Source organism: Rhinoderma darwinii, unplaced genomic scaffold (genome assembly GCF_050947455.1).
Source record: "Rhinoderma darwinii isolate aRhiDar2 unplaced genomic scaffold, aRhiDar2.hap1 Scaffold_500, whole genome shotgun sequence".
NCBI lineage: Eukaryota > Metazoa > Chordata > Amphibia > Anura > Rhinodermatidae > Rhinoderma > Rhinoderma darwinii.
The window spans coordinates 43,106-61,184 of record NW_027464047.1 but is presented as its reverse complement, the minus strand read 5'-3'; the positions used below and the strand labels follow the sequence as shown (position 1 = coordinate 61,184).

At 47.8% G+C, this 18,079-nt stretch overlaps 12 non-coding genes across 12 annotated transcripts; all 12 read right to left on the bottom strand.

The window, feature by feature from the left end:
- Positions 1 to 1,004: 1,004 nt before the first annotated feature.
- On the bottom strand, positions 1,005 to 1,195 carry LOC142720707 (U2 spliceosomal RNA). The gene has a single exon (XR_012873479.1). It is a non-coding gene; the product is annotated as a U2 spliceosomal RNA (small nuclear RNA).
- A 1,284-nt stretch (positions 1,196 to 2,479) lies between these two features.
- Positions 2,480 to 2,670, bottom strand: LOC142720706 (U2 spliceosomal RNA). Its single transcript, XR_012873478.1, has one exon. It is a non-coding gene; the product is annotated as a U2 spliceosomal RNA (small nuclear RNA).
- A 1,296-nt stretch (positions 2,671 to 3,966) lies between these two features.
- LOC142720705 (U2 spliceosomal RNA) lies at positions 3,967 to 4,157 on the bottom strand. The gene has a single exon (XR_012873477.1). It is a non-coding gene; the product is annotated as a U2 spliceosomal RNA (small nuclear RNA).
- Positions 4,158 to 5,421: 1,264 nt separating this feature from the next.
- On the bottom strand, positions 5,422 to 5,612 carry LOC142720704 (U2 spliceosomal RNA). Its single transcript, XR_012873476.1, has one exon. It is a non-coding gene; the product is annotated as a U2 spliceosomal RNA (small nuclear RNA).
- Positions 5,613 to 6,912: 1,300 nt separating this feature from the next.
- On the bottom strand, positions 6,913 to 7,103 carry LOC142720702 (U2 spliceosomal RNA). The gene has a single exon (XR_012873475.1). It is a non-coding gene; the product is annotated as a U2 spliceosomal RNA (small nuclear RNA).
- Positions 7,104 to 8,383: 1,280 nt separating this feature from the next.
- On the bottom strand, positions 8,384 to 8,574 carry LOC142720701 (U2 spliceosomal RNA). The gene has a single exon (XR_012873474.1). It is a non-coding gene; the product is annotated as a U2 spliceosomal RNA (small nuclear RNA).
- Positions 8,575 to 9,862: 1,288 nt separating this feature from the next.
- LOC142720700 (U2 spliceosomal RNA) lies at positions 9,863 to 10,053 on the bottom strand. Its single transcript, XR_012873473.1, has one exon. It is a non-coding gene; the product is annotated as a U2 spliceosomal RNA (small nuclear RNA).
- Positions 10,054 to 11,354: 1,301 nt separating this feature from the next.
- On the bottom strand, positions 11,355 to 11,545 carry LOC142720698 (U2 spliceosomal RNA). The gene has a single exon (XR_012873471.1). It is a non-coding gene; the product is annotated as a U2 spliceosomal RNA (small nuclear RNA).
- Positions 11,546 to 12,814: 1,269 nt separating this feature from the next.
- On the bottom strand, positions 12,815 to 13,005 carry LOC142720697 (U2 spliceosomal RNA). The gene has a single exon (XR_012873470.1). It is a non-coding gene; the product is annotated as a U2 spliceosomal RNA (small nuclear RNA).
- Positions 13,006 to 14,297: 1,292 nt separating this feature from the next.
- LOC142720696 (U2 spliceosomal RNA) lies at positions 14,298 to 14,488 on the bottom strand. Its single transcript, XR_012873469.1, has one exon. It is a non-coding gene; the product is annotated as a U2 spliceosomal RNA (small nuclear RNA).
- Positions 14,489 to 15,783: 1,295 nt separating this feature from the next.
- LOC142720666 (U2 spliceosomal RNA) lies at positions 15,784 to 15,973 on the bottom strand. The gene has a single exon (XR_012873443.1). It is a non-coding gene; the product is annotated as a U2 spliceosomal RNA (small nuclear RNA).
- Positions 15,974 to 17,246: 1,273 nt separating this feature from the next.
- Positions 17,247 to 17,437, bottom strand: LOC142720695 (U2 spliceosomal RNA). The gene has a single exon (XR_012873468.1). It is a non-coding gene; the product is annotated as a U2 spliceosomal RNA (small nuclear RNA).
- Between the last annotated feature and the right edge of the window lie 642 nt (positions 17,438 to 18,079).

Sequence of the window (18,079 nt, the reverse complement as noted above, 5' to 3'; positions counted from 1 at the left end):
ACAGCCACCCCTTGTTCCTTCACACCTTGTATCAGCTGTAATCCAGTCCAGTCCAGTGCTGCCTGCTGAGCAGCACTGACCAACACTGCCTGGGCCCAGGCTTTTATCTCTGAGGCCCCATTATGATGTCAGAAAGCTGGCTCTGGAATCCTGAGGGCTCCACTATGACACGTGCAAAGTTCCGTCTGAACTTTATATAAGACGGTGAGGCTCAGTCAGTCACTCAGTGTTGCCTGAGAGGGCAACACTGCAACAGCCGGCCGCCAGGCTGTCTTTTTTTTGCACAGCTAGTTGCCTCCAGGAGGCCACAAGAGGGAGACAAGGGACTGCAAAATGGAAAATAGGCATCCACCAACTTTACAGACAACTTCTCCTTGCTCCTACAACCTCCATCCTTGCACAGTTTGTTATTCTTCTAGGTAACATAGTAACAAATCCAAATTGCTGCTCTCTTTGTAGGCAAGCAAGGCTTTGTTGCAACTGCAATTCTTACTTCTTCTTGAAATGTAGGGACGACAGTACATTCCATCACATCCATCTAGTGTACACAGGTAGGTCCATTGTGGCGGGCAGGCGAGCGGGCGGGCTGCTTTATTGGCTGTTTGCTGTTCCCCTACTCCACTCCACTATTTGACTGTTGTGCTGCATCAATCAATCAATCAATCAATCAATCAATCAATCAATCAATCAATCAATCAATCAATCAGTGGCTGGCTCAGGTGCAGCTCTTTAACTTACCTAAAAGGGAGGGCGGAGAGAAGACAAGGAAGGTGAATGAGGTGTTCCAATGTGAAATGCCGGAAACACAGAAACACAGACGACACACAACAAGAGGTGGCAATCTATTCATTAATTGCATTTAATCAATGAGCTCATTATCACTCATGCATTGTCCAACAGGTGTTGAAATAATGGGATTAAAAGGGGAGATCCCTTCAGAAAGACAGAAACAATAGCAAAGACAAAAAACACTTTTGGAATCTGCTTTTAGTCAACACATAAGGAAAGGGTGCACCGGTCCTGGAAATACTGCAATACCAGGTCAATGCGTGGAGTGGACAGAGCAAGCTCTATTTCCATCTCCCTGTTCTAAAAATCCATTTAATATATGGTCCCCAGATAGGGGACGTATCAGATATTAAACTGATAAGAACAGATACTACACTTGATCTTAGCCAAAAGGCCGAGAAGCGATAACCCGAACGGGCCGCGCGTTGCCCGAGCCTGCCCGATACTGCTGTTCAGCCCTTGCAGCGATTCAGCCTACTTCTAGGCAATTCCATGGGGCCCTGCAGGCTCACACACTCACAGCTACACGGGAGGTGAATAAAGGCCGGAGAGGAAGCCAGACAGGATTTGCTTCTTTTGCTTGCACCACAATGCAGTGCTGAAAGAGGAGGAATCTACATAAAAACGCCTTCCTGGCAACGCCCAAATGCCCTGCTGCCATGCAGATAAACACTGGCAGCGGCAGCAAGTGCATGCCCACAGCCACCCCTTGTTCCTTCACACCTTGTATCAGCTGTAATCCAGTCCAGTCCAGTGCTGCCTGCTGAGCAGCACTGACCAACACTGCCTGGGCCCAGGCTTTTATCTCTGAGGCCCCATTATGATGTCAGAAAGCTGGCTCTGGAATCCTGAGGGCTCCACTATGACACGTGCAAAGTTCCGTCTGAACTTTATATAAGACGGTGAGGCTCAGTCAGTCACTCAGTGTTGCCTGAGAGGGCAACACTGCAACAGCCGGCCGCCAGGCTGTCTTTTTTTTGCACAGCTAGTTGCCTCCAGGAGGCCACAAGAGGGAGACAAGGGACTGCAAAATGGAAAATAGGCATCCACCAACTTTACAGACAACTTCTCCTTGCTCCTACAACCTCCATCCTTGCACAGTTTGTTATTCTTCTAGGTAACATAGTAACAAATCCAAATTGCTGCTCTCTTTGTAGGCAAGCAAGGCTTTGTTGCAACTGCAATTCTTACTTCTTCTTGAAATGTAGGGACGACAGTACATTCCATCACATCCATCTAGTGTACACAGGTAGGTCCATTGTGGCGGGCAGGCGAGCGGGCGGGCTGCTTTATTGGCTGTTTGCTGTTCCCCTACTCCACTCCACTATTTGACTGTTGTGCTGCATCAATCAATCAATCAATCAATCAATCAATCAATCAATCAATCAATCAGTGGCTGGCTCAGGTGCAGCTCTTTAACTTACCTAAAAGGGAGGGCGGAGAGAAGACAAGGAAGGTGAATGAGGTGTTCCAATGTGAAATGCCGGAAACACAGAAACACAGACGACACACAACAAGAGGTGGCAATCTATTCATTAATTGCATTTAATCAATGAGCTCATTATCACTCATGCATTGTCCAACAGGTGTTGAAATAATGGGATTAAAAGGGGAGATCCCTTCAGAAAGACAGAAACAATAGCAAAGACAAAAAACACTTTTGGAATCTGCTTTTAGTCAACACATAAGGAAAGGGTGCACCGGTCCTGGAAATACTGCAATACCAGGTCAATGCGTGGAGTGGACAGAGCAAGCTCTATTTCCATCTCCCTGTTCTAAAAATCCATTTAATATATGGTCCCCAGATAGGGGACGTATCAGATATTAAACTGATAAGAACAGATACTACACTTGATCTTAGCCAAAAGGCCGAGAAGCGATAACCCGAACGGGCCGCGCGTTGCCCGAGCCTGCCCGATACTGCTGTTCAGCCCTTGCAGCGATTCAGCCTACTTCTAGGCAATTCCATGGGGCCCTGCAGGCTCACACACTCACAGCTACACGGGAGGTGAATAAAGGCCGGAGAGGAAGCCAGACAGGATTTGCTTCTTTTGCTTGCACCACAATGCAGTGCTGAAAGAGGAGGAATCTACATAAAAACGCCTTCCTGGCAACGCCCAAATGCCCTGCTGCCATGCAGATAAACACTGGCAGCGGCAGCAAGTGCATGCCCACAGCCACCCCTTGTTCCTTCACACCTTGTATCAGCTGTAATCCAGTCCAGTCCAGTGCTGCCTGCTGAGCAGCACTGACCAACACTGCCTGGGCCCAGGCTTTTATCTCTGAGGTCCCATTATGATGTCAGAAAGCTGGCTCTGGAATCCTGAGGGCTCCACTATGACACGTGCAAAGTTCCGTCTGAACTTTATATAAGACGGTGAGGCTCAGTCAGTCACTCAGTGTTGCCTGAGAGGGCAACACTGCAACAGCCGGCCGCCAGGCTGTCTTTTTTTTGCACAGCTAGTTGCCTCCAGGAGGCCACAAGAGGGAGACAAGGGACTGCAAAATGGAAAATAGGCATCCACCAACTTTACAGACAACTTCTCCTTGCTCCTACAACCTCCATCCTTGCACAGTTTGTTATTCTTCTAGGTAACATAGTAACAAATCCAAATTGCTGCTCTCTTTGTAGGCAAGCAAGGCTTTGTTGCAACTGCAATTCTTACTTCTTCTTGAAATGTAGGGACGACAGTACATTCCATCACATCCATCTAGTGTACACAGGTAGGTCCATTGTGGCGGGCAGGCGAGCGGGCGGGCTGCTTTATTGGCTGTTTGCTGTTCCCCTACTCCACTCCACTATTTGACTGTTGTGCTGCATCAATCAATCAATCAATCAATCAATCAATCAATCAATCAATCAATCAATCAATCAATCAGTGGCTGGCTCAGGTGCAGCTCTTTAACTTACCTAAAAGGGAGGGCGGAGAGAAGACAAGGAAGGTGAATGAGGTGTTCCAATGTGAAATGCCGGAAACACAGAAACACAGACGACACACAACAAGAGGTGGCAATCTATTCATTAATTGCATTTAATCAATGAGCTCATTATCACTCATGCATTGTCCAACAGGTGTTGAAATAATGGGATTAAAAGGGGAGATCCCTTCAGAAAGACAGAAACAATAGCAAAGACAAAAAACACTTTTGGAATCTGCTTTTAGTCAACACATAAGGAAAGGGTGCACCGGTCCTGGAAATACTGCAATACCAGGTCAATGCGTGGAGTGGACAGAGCAAGCTCTATTTCCATCTCCCTGTTCTAAAAATCCATTTAATATATGGTCCCCAGATAGGGGACGTATCAGATATTAAACTGATAAGAACAGATACTACACTTGATCTTAGCCAAAAGGCCGAGAAGCGATAACCCGAACGGGCCGCGCGTTGCCCGAGCCTGCCCGATACTGCTGTTCAGCCCTTGCAGCGATTCAGCCTACTTCTAGGCAATTCCATGGGGCCCTGCAGGCTCACACACTCACAGCTACACGGGAGGTGAATAAAGGCCGGAGAGGAAGCCAGACAGGATTTGCTTCTTTTGCTTGCACCACAATGCAGTGCTGAAAGAGGAGGAATCTACATAAAAACACCTTCCTGGCAACGCCCAAATGCCCTGCTGCCATGCAGATAAACACTGGCAGCGGCAGCAAGTGCATGCCCACAGCCACCCCTTGTTCCTTCACACCTTGTATCAGCTGTAATCCAGTCCAGTCCAGTGCTGCCTGCTGAGCAGCACTGACCAACACTGCCTGGGCCCAGGCTTTTATCTCTGAGGCCCCATTATGATGTCAGAAAGCTGGCTCTGGAATCCTGAGGGCTCCACTGTGACACGTGCAAAGTTCCGTCTGAACTTTATATAAGACGGTGAGGCTCAGTCAGTCACTCAGTGTTGCCTGAGAGGGCAACACTGCAACAGCCGGCCGCCAGGCTGTCTTTTTTTTGCACAGCTAGTTGCCTCCAGGAGGCCACAAGAGGGAGACAAGGGACTGCAAAATGGAAAATAGGCATCCACCAACTTTACAGACAACTTCTCCTTGCTCCTACAACCTCCATCCTTGCACAGTTTGTTATTCTTCTAGGTAACATAGTAACAAATCCAAATTGCTGCTCTCTTTGTAGGCAAGCAAGGCTTTGTTGCAACTGCAATTCTTACTTCTTCTTGAAATGTAGGGACGACAGTACATTCCATCACATCCATCTAGTGTACACAGGTAGGTCCATTGTGGCGGGCAGGCGAGCGGGCGGGCTGCTTTATTGGCTGTTTGCTGTTCCCCTACTCCACTCCACTATTTGACTGTTGTGCTGCATCAATCAATCAATCAATCAATCAATCAGTGGCTGGCTCAGGTGCAGCTCTTTAACTTACCTAAAAGGGAGGGCGGAGAGAAGACAAGGAAGGTGAATGAGGTGTTCCAATGTGAAATGCCGGAAACACAGAAACACAGACGACACACAACAAGAGGTGGCAATCTATTCATTAATTGCATTTAATCAATGAGCTCATTATCACTCATGCATTGTCCAACAGGTGTTGAAATAATGGGATTAAAAGGGGAGATCCCTTCAGAAAGACAGAAACAATAGCAAAGACAAAAAACACTTTTGGAATCTGCTTTTAGTCAACACATAAGGAAAGGGTGCACCGGTCCTGGAAATACTGCAATACCAGGTCAATGCGTGGAGTGGACAGAGCAAGCTCTATTTCCATCTCCCTGTTCTAAAAATCCATTTAATATATGGTCCCCAGATAGGGGACGTATCAGATATTAAACTGATAAGAACAGATACTACACTTGATCTTAGCCAAAAGGCCGAGAAGCGATAACCCGAACGGGCCGCGCGTTGCCCGAGCCTGCCCGATACTGCTGTTCAGCCCTTGCAGCGATTCAGCCTACTTCTAGGCAATTCCATGGGGCCCTGCAGGCTCACACACTCACAGCTACACGGGAGGTGAATAAAGGCCGGAGAGGAAGCCAGACAGGATTTGCTTCTTTTGCTTGCACCACAATGCAGTGCTGAAAGAGGAGGAATCTACATAAAAACGCCTTCCTGGCAACGCCCAAATGCCCTGCTGCCATGCAGATAAACACTGGCAGCGGCAGCAAGTGCATGCCCACAGCCACCCCTTGTTCCTTCACACCTTGTATCAGCTGTAATCCAGTCCAGTCCAGTGCTGCCTGCTGAGCAGCACTGACCAACACTGCCTGGGCCCAGGCTTTTATCTCTGAGGTCCCATTATGATGTCAGAAAGCTGGCTCTGGAATCCTGAGGGCTCCACTATGACACGTGCAAAGTTCCGTCTGAACTTTATATAAGACGGTGAGGCTCAGTCAGTCACTCAGTGTTGCCTGAGAGGGCAACACTGCAACAGCCGGCCGCCAGGCTGTCTTTTTTTTGCACAGCTAGTTGCCTCCAGGAGGCCACAAGAGGGAGACAAGGGACTGCAAAATGGAAAATAGGCATCCACCAACTTTACAGACAACTTCTCCTTGCTCCTACAACCTCCATCCTTGCACAGTTTGTTATTCTTCTAGGTAACATAGTAACAAATCCAAATTGCTGCTCTCTTTGTAGGCAAGCAAGGCTTTGTTGCAACTGCAATTCTTACTTCTTCTTGAAATGTAGGGACGACAGTACATTCCATCACATCCATCTAGTGTACACAGGTAGGTCCATTGTGGCGGGCAGGCGAGCGGGCGGGCTGCTTTATTGGCTGTTTGCTGTTCCCCTACTCCACTCCACTATTTGACTGTTGTGCTGCATCAATCAATCAATCAATCAATCAATCAATCAATCAATCAATCAATCAATCAATCAATCAATCAGTGGCTGGCTCAGGTGCAGCTCTTTAACTTACCTAAAAGGGAGGGCGGAGAGAAGACAAGGAAGGTGAATGAGGTGTTCCAATGTGAAATGCCGGAAACACAGAAACACAGACGACACACAACAAGAGGTGGCAATCTATTCATTAATTGCATTTAATCAATGAGCTCATTATCACTCATGCATTGTCCAACAGGTGTTGAAATAATGGGATTAAAAGGGGAGATCCCTTCAGAAAGACAGAAACAATAGCAAAGACAAAAAACACTTTTGGAATCTGCTTTTAGTCAACACATAAGGAAAGGGTGCACCGGTCCTGGAAATACTGCAATACCAGGTCAATGCGTGGAGTGGACAGAGCAAGCTCTATTTCCATCTCCCTGTTCTAAAAATCCATTTAATATATGGTCCCCAGATAGGGGACGTATCAGATATTAAACTGATAAGAACAGATACTACACTTGATCTTAGCCAAAAGGCCGAGAAGCGATAACCCGAACGGGCCGCGCGTTGCCCGAGCCTGCCCGATACTGCTGTTCAGCCCTTGCAGCGATTCAGCCTACTTCTAGGCAATTCCATGGGGCCCTGCAGGCTCACACACTCACAGCTACACGGGAGGTGAATAAAGGCCGGAGAGGAAGCCAGACAGGATTTGCTTCTTTTGCTTGCACCACAATGCAGTGCTGAAAGAGGAGGAATCTACATAAAAACGCCTTCCTGGCAACGCCCAAATGCCCTGCTGCCATGCAGATAAACACTGGCAGCGGCAGCAAGTGCATGCCCACAGCCACCCCTTGTTCCTTCACACCTTGTATCACCTGTAATCCAGTCCAGTCCAGTGCTGCCTGCTGAGCAGCACTGACCAACACTGCCTGGGCCCAGGCTTTTATCTCTGAGGCCCCATTATGATGTCAGAAAGCTGGCTCTGGAATCCTGAGGGCTCCACTATGACACGTGCAAAGTTCCGTCTGAACTTTATATAAGACGGTGAGGCTCAGTCAGTCACTCAGTGTTGCCTGAGAGGGCAACACTGCAACAGCCGGCCGCCAGGCTGTCTTTTTTTTGCACAGCTAGTTGCCTCCAGGAGGCCACAAGAGGGAGACAAGGGACTGCAAAATGGAAAATAGGCATCCACCAACTTTACAGACAACTTCTCCTTGCTCCTACAACCTCCATCCTTGCACAGTTTGTTATTCTTCTAGGTAACATAGTAACAAATCCAAATTGCTGCTCTCTTTGTAGGCAAGCAAGGCTTTGTTGCAACTGCAATTCTTACTTCTTCTTGAAATGTAGGGACGACAGTACATTCCATCACATCCATCTAGTGTACACAGGTAGGTCCATTGTGGCGGGCAGGCGAGCGGGCGGGCTGCTTTATTGGCTGTTTGCTGTTCCCCTACTCCACTCCACTATTTGACTGTTGTGCTGCATCAATCAATCAATCAATCAATCAATCAATCAATCAATCAATCAGTGGCTGGCTCAGGTGCAGCTCTTTAACTTACCTAAAAGGGAGGGCGGAGAGAAGACAAGGAAGGTGAATGAGGTGTTCCAATGTGAAATGCCGGAAACACAGAAACACAGACGACACACAACAAGAGGTGGCAATCTATTCATTAATTGCATTTAATCAATGAGCTCATTATCACTCATGCATTGTCCAACAGGTGTTGAAATAATGGGATTAAAAGGGGAGATCCCTTCAGAAAGACAGAAACAATAGCAAAGACAAAAAACACTTTTGGAATCTGCTTTTAGTCAACACATAAGGAAAGGGTGCACCGGTCCTGGAAATACTGCAATACCAGGTCAATGCGTGGAGTGGACAGAGCAAGCTCTATTTCCATCTCCCTGTTCTAAAAATCCATTTAATATATGGTCCCCAGATAGGGGACGTATCAGATATTAAACTGATAAGAACAGATACTACACTTGATCTTAGCCAAAAGGCCGAGAAGCGATAACCCGAACGGGCCGCGCGTTGCCCGAGCCTGCCCGATACTGCTGTTCAGCCCTTGCAGCGATTCAGCCTACTTCTAGGCAATTCCATGGGGCCCTGCAGGCTCACACACTCACAGCTACACGGGAGGTGAATAAAGGCCGGAGAGGAAGCCAGACAGGATTTGCTTCTTTTGCTTGCACCACAATGCAGTGCTGAAAGAGGAGGAATCTACATAAAAACGCCTTCCTGGCAACGCCCAAATGCCCTGCTGCCATGCAGATAAACACTGGCAGCGGCAGCAAGTGCATGCCCACAGCCACCCCTTGTTCCTTCACACCTTGTATCAGCTGTAATCCAGTCCAGTCCAGTGCTGCCTGCTGAGCAGCACTGACCAACACTGCCTGGGCCCAGGCTTTTATCTCTGAGGCCCCATTATGATGTCAGAAAGCTGGCTCTGGAATCCTGAGGGCTCCACTATGACACGTGCAAAGTTCCGTCTGAACTTTATATAAGACGGTGAGGCTCAGTCAGTCACTCAGTGTTGCCTGAGAGGGCAACACTGCAACAGCCGGCCGCCAGGCTGTCTTTTTTTTGCACAGCTAGTTGCCTCCAGTAGGCCACAAGAGGGAGACAAGGGACTGCAAAATGGAAAATAGGCATCCACCAACTTTACAGACAACTTCTCCTTGCTCCTACAACCTCCATCCTTGCACAGTTTGTTATTCTTCTAGGTAACATAGTAACAAATCCAAATTGCTGCTCTCTTTGTAGGCAAGCAAGGCTTTGTTGCAACTGCAATTCTTACTTCTTCTTGAAATGTAGGGACGACAGTACATTCCATCACATCCATCTAGTGTACACAGGTAGGTCCATTGTGGCGGGCAGGCGAGCGGGCGGGCTGCTTTATTGGCTGTTTGCTGTTCCCCTACTCCACTCCACTATTTGACTGTTGTGCTGCATCAATCAATCAATCAATCAATCAATCAATCAATCAATCAATCAATCAATCAGTGGCTGGCTCAGGTGCAGCTCTTTAACTTACCTAAAAGGGAGGGCGGAGAGAAGACAAGGAAGGTGAATGAGGTGTTCCAATGTGAAATGCCGGAAACACAGAAACACAGACGACACACAACAAGAGGTGGCAATCTATTCATTAATTGCATTTAATCAATGAGCTCATTATCACTCATGCATTGTCCAACAGGTGTTGAAATAATGGGATTAAAAGGGGAGATCCCTTCAGAAAGACAGAAACAATAGCAAAGACAAAAAACACTTTTGGAATCTGCTTTTAGTCAACACATAAGGAAAGGGTGCACCGGTCCTGGAAATACTGCAATACCAGGTCAATGCGTGGAGTGGACAGAGCAAGCTCTATTTCCATCTCCCTGTTCTAAAAATCCATTTAATATATGGTCCCCAGATAGGGGACGTATCAGATATTAAACTGATAAGAACAGATACTACACTTGATCTTAGCCAAAAGGCCGAGAAGCGATAACCCGAACGGGCCGCGCGTTGCCCGAGCCTGCCCGATACTGCTGTTCAGCCCTTGCAGCGATTCAGCCTACTTCTAGGCAATTCCATGGGGCCCTGCAGGCTCACACACTCACAGCTACACGGGAGGTGAATAAAGGCCGGAGAGGAAGCCAGACAGGATTTGCTTCTTTTGCTTGCACCACAATGCAGTGCTGAAAGAGGAGGAATCTACATAAAAAACGCCTTCCTGGCAACGCCCAAATGCCCTGCTGCCATGCAGATAAACACTGGCAGCGGCAGCAAGTGCATGCCCACAGCCAACCCTTGTTCCTTCACACCTTGTATCAGCTGTAATCCAGTCCAGTCCAGTGCTGCCTGCTGAGCAGCACTGACCAACACTGCCTGGGCCCAGGCTTTTATCTCTGAGGCCCCATTATGATGTCAGAAAGCTGGCTCTGGAATCCTGAGGGCTCCACTATGACACGTGCAAAGTTCCGTCTGAACTTTATATAAGACTGTGAGGCTCAGTCAGTCACTCAGTGTTGCCTGAGAGGGCAACACTGCAACAGCCGGCCGCCAGGCTGTCTTTTTTTTGCACAGCTAGTTGCCTCCAGGAGGCCACAAGAGGGAGACAAGGGACTGCAAAATGGAAAATAGGCATCCACCAACTTTACAGACAACTTCTCCTTGCTCCTACAACCTCCATCCTTGCACAGTTTGTTATTCTTCTAGGTAACATAGTAACAAATCCAAATTGCTGCTCTCTTTGTAGGCAAGCAAGGCTTTGTTGCAACTGCAATTCTTACTTCTTCTTGAAATGTAGGGACGACAGTACATTCCATCACATCCATCTAGTGTACACAGGTAGGTCCATTGTGGCGGGCAGGCGAGCGGGCGGGCTGCTTTATTGGCTGTTTGCTGTTCCCCTACTCCACTCCACTATTTGACTGTTGTGCTGCATCAATCAATCAATCAATCAATCAATCAATCAATCAATCAATCAATCAATCAATCAATCGATCAGTGGCTGGCTCAGGTGCAGCTCTTTAACTTACCTAAAAGGGAGGGCGGAGAGAAGACAAGGAAGGTGAATGAGGTGTTCCAATGTGAAATGCCGGAAACACAGAAACACAGACGACACACAACAAGAGGTGGCAATCTATTCATTAATTGCATTTAATCAATGAGCTCATTATCACTCATGCATTGTCCAACAGGTGTTGAAATAATGGGATTAAAAGGGGAGATCCCTTCAGAAAGACAGAAACAATAGCAAAGACAAAAAACACTTTTGGAATCTGCTTTTAGTCAACACATAAGGAAAGGGTGCACCGGTCCTGGAAATACTGCAATACCAGGTCAATGCGTGGAGTGGACAGAGCAAGCTCTATTTCCATCTCCCTGTTCTAAAAATCCATTTAATATATGGTCCCCAGATAGGGGACGTATCAGATATTAAACTGATAAGAACAGATACTACACTTGATCTTAGCCAAAAGGCCGAGAAGCGATAACCCGAACGGGCCGCGCGTTGCCCGAGCCTGCCCGATACTGCTGTTCAGCCCTTGCAGCGATTCAGCCTACTTCTAGGCAATTCCATGGGGCCCTGCAGGCTCACACACTCACAGCTACACGGGAGGTGAATAAAGGCCGGAGAGGAAGCCAGACAGGATTTGCTTCTTTTGCTTGCACCACAATGCAGTGCTGAAAGAGGAGGAATCTACATAAAAACGCCTTCCTGGCAACGCCCAAATGCCCTGCTGCCATGCAGATAAACACTGGCAGCGGCAGCAAGTGCATGCCCACAGCCACCCCTTGTTCCTTCACACCTTGTATCAGCTGTAATCCAGTCCAGTCCAGCCAACACTGCCTGGGCCCAGGCTTTTATCTCTGAGGCCCCATTATGATGTCAGAAAGCTGGCTCTGGAATCCTGAGGGCTCCACTATGACACGTGCAAAGTTCCGTCTGAACTTTATATAAGACGGTGAGGCTCAGTCAGTCACTCAGTGTTGCCTGAGAGGGCAACACTGCAACAGCCGGCCGCCAGGCTGTCTTTTTTTTGCACAGCTAGTTGCCTCCAGGAGGCCACAAGAGGGAGACAAGGGACTGCAAAATGGAAAATAGGCATCCACCAACTTTACAGACAACTTCTCCTTGCTCCTACAACCTCCATCCTTGCACAGTTTGTTATTCTTCTAGGTAACATAGTAACAAATCCAAATTGCTGCTCTCTTTGTAGGCAAGCAAGGCTTTGTTGCAACTGCAATTCTTACTTCTTCTTGAAATGTAGGGACGACAGTACATTCCATCACATCCATCTAGTGTACACAGGTAGGTCCATTGTGGCGGGCAGGCGAGCGGGCGGGCTGCTTTATTGGCTGTTTGCTGTTCCCCTACTCCACTCCACTATTTGACTGTTGTGCTGCATCAATCAATCAATCAATCAATCAATCAATCAATCAATCAATCAATCAATCAATCAGTGGCTGGCTCAGGTGCAGCTCTTTAACTTACCTAAAAGGGAGGGCGGAGAGAAGACAAGGAAGGTGAATGAGGTGTTCCAATGTGAAATGCCGGAAACACAGAAACACAGACGACACACAACAAGAGGTGGCAATCTATTCATTAATTGCATTTAATCAATGAGCTCATTATCACTCATGCATTGTCCAACAGGTGTTGAAATAATGGGATTAAAAGGGGAGATCCCTTCAGAAAGACAGAAACAATAGCAAAGACAAAAAACACTTTTGGAATCTGCTTTTAGTCAACACATAAGGAAAGGGTGCACCGGTCCTGGAAATACTGCAATACCAGGTCAATGCGTGGAGTGGACAGAGCAAGCTCTATTTCCATCTCCCTGTTCTAAAAATCCATTTAATATATGGTCCCCAGATAGGGGACGTATCAGATATTAAACTGATAAGAACAGATACTACACTTGATCTTAGCCAAAAGGCCGAGAAGCGATAACCCGAACGGGCCGCGCGTTGCCCGAGCCTGCCCGATACTGCTGTTCAGCCCTTGCAGCGATTCAGCCTACTTCTAGGCAATTCCATGGGGCCCTGCAGGCTCACACACTCACAGCTACACGGGAGGTGAATAAAGGCCGGAGAGGAAGCCAGACAGGATTTGCTTCTTTTGCTTGCACCACAATGCAGTGCTGAAAGAGGAGGAATCTACATAAAAACGCCTTCCTGGCAACGCCCAAATGCCCTGCTGCCATGCAGATAAACACTGGCAGCGGCAGCAAGTGCATGCCCACAGCCACCCCTTGTTCCTTCACACCTTGTATCAGCTGTAATCCAGTCCAGTCCAGTGCTGCCTGCTGAGCAGCACTGACCAACACTGCCTGGGCCCAGGCTTTTATCTCTGAGGCCCCATTATGATGTCAGAAAGCTGGCTCTGGAATCCTGAGGGCTCCACTATGACACGTGCAAAGTTCCGTCTGAACTTTATATAAGACGGTGAGGCTCAGTCAGTCACTCAGTGTTGCCTGAGAGGGCAACACTGCAACAGCCGGCCGCCAGGCTGTCTTTTTTTTGCACAGCTAGTTGCCTCCAGGAGGCCACAAGAGGGAGACAAGGGACTGCAAAATGGAAAATAGGCATCCACCAACTTTACAGACAACTTCTCCTTGCTCCTACAACCTCCATCCTTGCACAGTTTGTTATTCTTCTAGGTAACATAGTAACAAATCCAAATTGCTGCTCTCTTTGTAGGCAAGCAAGGCTTTGTTGCAACTGCAATTCTTACTTCTTCTTGAAATGTAGGGACGACAGTACATTCCATCACATCCATCTAGTGTACACAGGTAGGTCCATTGTGGCGGGCAGGCGAGCGGGCGGGCTGCTTTATTGGCTGTTTGCTGTTCCCCTACTCCACTCCACTATTTGACTGTTGTGCTGCATCAATCAATCAATCAATCAATCAATCAATCAATCAATCAATCAATCAATCAATCAGTGGCTGGCTCAGGTGCAGCTCTTTAACTTACCTAAAAGGGAGGGCGGAGAGAAGACAAGGAAGGTGAATGAGGTGTTCCAATGTGAAATGCCGGAAACACAGAAACACAGACGACACACAACAAGAGGTGGCAATCTATTCATTAATTGCATTTAATCAATGAGCTCATTATCACTCATGCATTGTCCAACAGGTGTTGAAATAATGGGATTAAAAGGGGAGATCCCTTCAGAAAGACAGAAACAATAGCAAAGACAAAAAACACTTTTGGAATCTGCTTTTAGTCAACACATAAGGAAAGGGTGCACCGGTCCTGGAAATACTGCAATACCAGGTCAATGCGTGGAGTGGACAGAGCAAGCTCTATTTCCATCTCCCTGTTCTAAAAATCCATTTAATATATGGTCCCCAGATAGGGGACGTATCAGATATTAAACTGATAAGAACAGATACTACACTTGATCTTAGCCAAAAGGCCGAGAAGCGATAACCCGAACGGGCCGCGCGTTGCCCGAGCCTGCCCGATACTGCTGTTCAGCCCTTGCAGCGATTCAGCCTACTTCTAGGCAATTCCATGGGGCCCTGCAGGCTCACACACTCACAGCTACACGGGAGGTGAATAAAGGCCGGAGAGGAAGCCAGACAGGATTTGCTTCTTTTGCTTGCACCACAATGCAGTGCTGAAAGAGGAGGAATCTACATAAAAACGCCTTCCTGGCAACGCCCAAATGCCCTGCTGCCATGCAGATAAACACTGGCAGCGGCAGCAAGTGCATGCCCACAGCCACCCCTTGTTCCTTCACACCTTGTATCAGCTGTAATCCAGTCCAGTCCAGTGCTGCCTGCTGAGCAGCACTGACCAACACTGCCTGGGCCCAGGCTTTTATCTCTGAGGCCCCATTATGATGTCAGAAAGCTGGCTCTGGAATCCTGAGGGCTCCACTATGACACGTGCAAAGTTCCGTCTGAACTTTATATAAGACGGTGAGGCTCAGTCAGTCACTCAGTGTTGCCTGAGAGGGCAACACTGCAACAGCCGGCCGCCAGGCTGTCTTTTTTTTGCACAGCTAGTTGCCTCCAGGAGGCCACAAGAGGGAGACAAGGGACTGCAAAATGGAAAATAGGCATCCACCAACTTTACAGACAACTTCTCCTTGCTCCTACAACCTCCATCCTTGCACAGTTTGTTATTCTTCTAGGTAACATAGTAACAAATCCAAATTGCTGCTCTCTTTGTAGGCAAGCAAGGCTTTGTTGCAACTGCAATTCTTACTTCTTCTTGAAATGTAGGGACGACAGTACATTCCATCACATCCATCTAGTGTACACAGGTAGGTCCATTGTGGCGGGCAGGCGAGCGGGCGGGCTGCTTTATTGGCTGTTTGCTGTTCCCCTACTCCACTCCACTATTTGACTGTTGTGCTGCATCATCAATCAATCAATCAATCAATCAATCAATCAATCAATCAATCAATCAATCAATCAGTGGCTGGCTCAGGTGCAGCTCTTTAACTTACCTAAAAGGGAGGGCGGAGAGAAGACAAGGAAGGTGAATGAGGTGTTCCAATGTGAAATGCCGGAAACACAGAAACACAGACGACACACAACAAGAGGTGGCAATCTATTCATTAATTGCATTTAATCAATGAGCTCATTATCACTCATGCATTGTCCAACAGGTGTTGAAATAATGGGATTAAAAGGGGAGATCCCTTCAGAAAGACAGAAACAATAGCAAAGACAAAAAACACTTTTGGAATCTGCTTTTAGTCAACACATAAGGAAAGGGTGCACCGGTCCTGGAAATACTGCAATACCAGGTCAATGCGTGGAGTGGACAGAGCAAGCTCTATTTCCATCTCCCTGTTCTAAAAATTATTTAATATATGGTCCCCAGATAGGGGACGTATCAGATATTAAACTGATAAGAACAGATACTACACTTGATCTTAGCCAAAAGGCCGAGAAGCGATAACCCGAACGGGCCGCGCGTTGCCCGAGCCTGCCCGATACTGCTGTTCAGCCCTTGCAGCGATTCAGCCTACTTCTAGGCAATTCCATGGGGCCCTGCAGGCTCACACACTCACAGCTACACGGGAGGTGAATAAAGGCCGGAGAGGAAGCCAGACAGGATTTGCTTCTTTTGCTTGCACCACAATGCAGTGCTGAAAGAGGAGGAATCTACATAAAAACGCCTTCCTGGCAACGCCCAAATGCCCTGCTGCCATGCAGATAAACACTGGCAGCGGCAGCAAGTGCATGCCCACAGCCACCCCTTGTTCCTTCACACCTTGTATCAGCTGTAATCCAGTCCAGTCCAGTGCTGCCTGCTGAGCAGCACTGACCAACACTGCCTGGGCCCAGGCTTTTATCTCTGAGGCCCCATTATGATGTCAGAAAGCTGGCTCTGGAATCCTGAGGGCTCCACTATGACACGTGCAAAGTTCCGTCTGAACTTTATATAAGACGGTGAGGCTCAGTCAGTCACTCAGTGTTGCCTGAGAGGGCAACACTGCAACAGCCGGCCGCCAGGCTGTCTTTTTTTTGCACAGCTAGTTGCCTCCAGGAGGCCACAAGAGGGAGACAAGGGACTGCAAAATGGAAAATAGGCATCCACCAACTTTACAGACAACTTCTCCTTGCTCCTACAACCTCCATCCTTGCACAGTTTGTTATTCTTCTAGGTAACATAGTAACAAATCCAAATTGCTGCTCTCTTTGTAGGCAAGCAAGGCTTTGTTGCAACTGCAATTCTTACTTCTTCTTGAAATGTAGGGACGACAGTACATTCCATCACATCCATCTAGTGTACACAGGTAGGTCCATTGTGGCGGGCAGGCGAGCGGGCGGGCTGCTTTATTGGCTGTTTGCTGTTCCCCTACTCCACTCCACTATTTGACTGTTGTGCTGCATCAATCAATCAATCAATCAATCAATCAATCAATCAATCAATCAATCAATCAATCAGTGGCTGGCTCAGGTGCAGCTCTTTAACTTACCTAAAAGGGAGGGCGGAGAGAAGAGTTCCAATGTGAAATGCCGGAAACACAGAAACACAGACGACACACAACAAGAGGTGGCAATCTATTCATTAATTGCATTTAATCAATGAGCTCATTATCACTCATGCATTGTCCAACAGGTGTTGAAATAATGGGATTAAAAGGGGAGATCCCTTCAGAAAGACAGAAACAATAGCAAAGACAAAAAACACTTTTGGAATCTGCTTTTAGTCAACACATAAGGAAAGGGTGCACCGGTCCTGGAAATACTGCAATACCAGGTCAATGCGTGGAGTGGACAGAGCAAGCTCTATTTCCATCTCCCTGTTCTAAAAATCCATTTAATATATGGTCCCCAGATAGGGGACGTATCAGATATTAAACTGATAAGAACAGATACTACACTTGATCTTAGCCAAAAGGCCGAGAAGCGATAACCCGAACGGGCCGCGCGTTGCCCGAGCCTGCCCGATACTGCTGTTCAGCCCTTGCAGCGATTCAGCCTACTTCTAGGCAATTCCATGGGGCCCTGCAGGCTCACACACTCACAGCTACACGGGAGGTGAATAAAGGCCGGAGAGGAAGCCAGACAGGATTTGCTTCTTTTGCTTGCACCACAATGCAGTGCTGAAAGAGGAGGAATCTACATAAAAACGCCTTCCTGGCAACGCCCAAATGCCCTGCTGCCATGCAGATAAACACTGGCAGCGGCAGCAAGTGCATGCCCACAGCCACCCCTTGTTCCTTCACACCTTGTATCAGCTGTAATCCAGTCCAGTCCAGTGCTGCCTGCTGAGCAGCACTGACCAACACTGCCTGGGCCCAGGCTTTTATCTCTGAGGCCCCATTATGATGTCAGAAAGCTGGCTCTGGAATCCTGAGGGCTCCACTATGACACGTGCAAAGTTCCGTCTGAACTTTATATAAGACAGTGAGGCTCAGTCAGTCACTCAGTGTTGCCTGAGAGGGCAACACTGCAACAGCCGGCCGCCAGGCTGTCTTTTTTTTGCACAGCTAGATGCCTCCAGGAGGCCACAAGAGGGAGACAAGGGACTGCAAAATGGAAAATAGGCATCC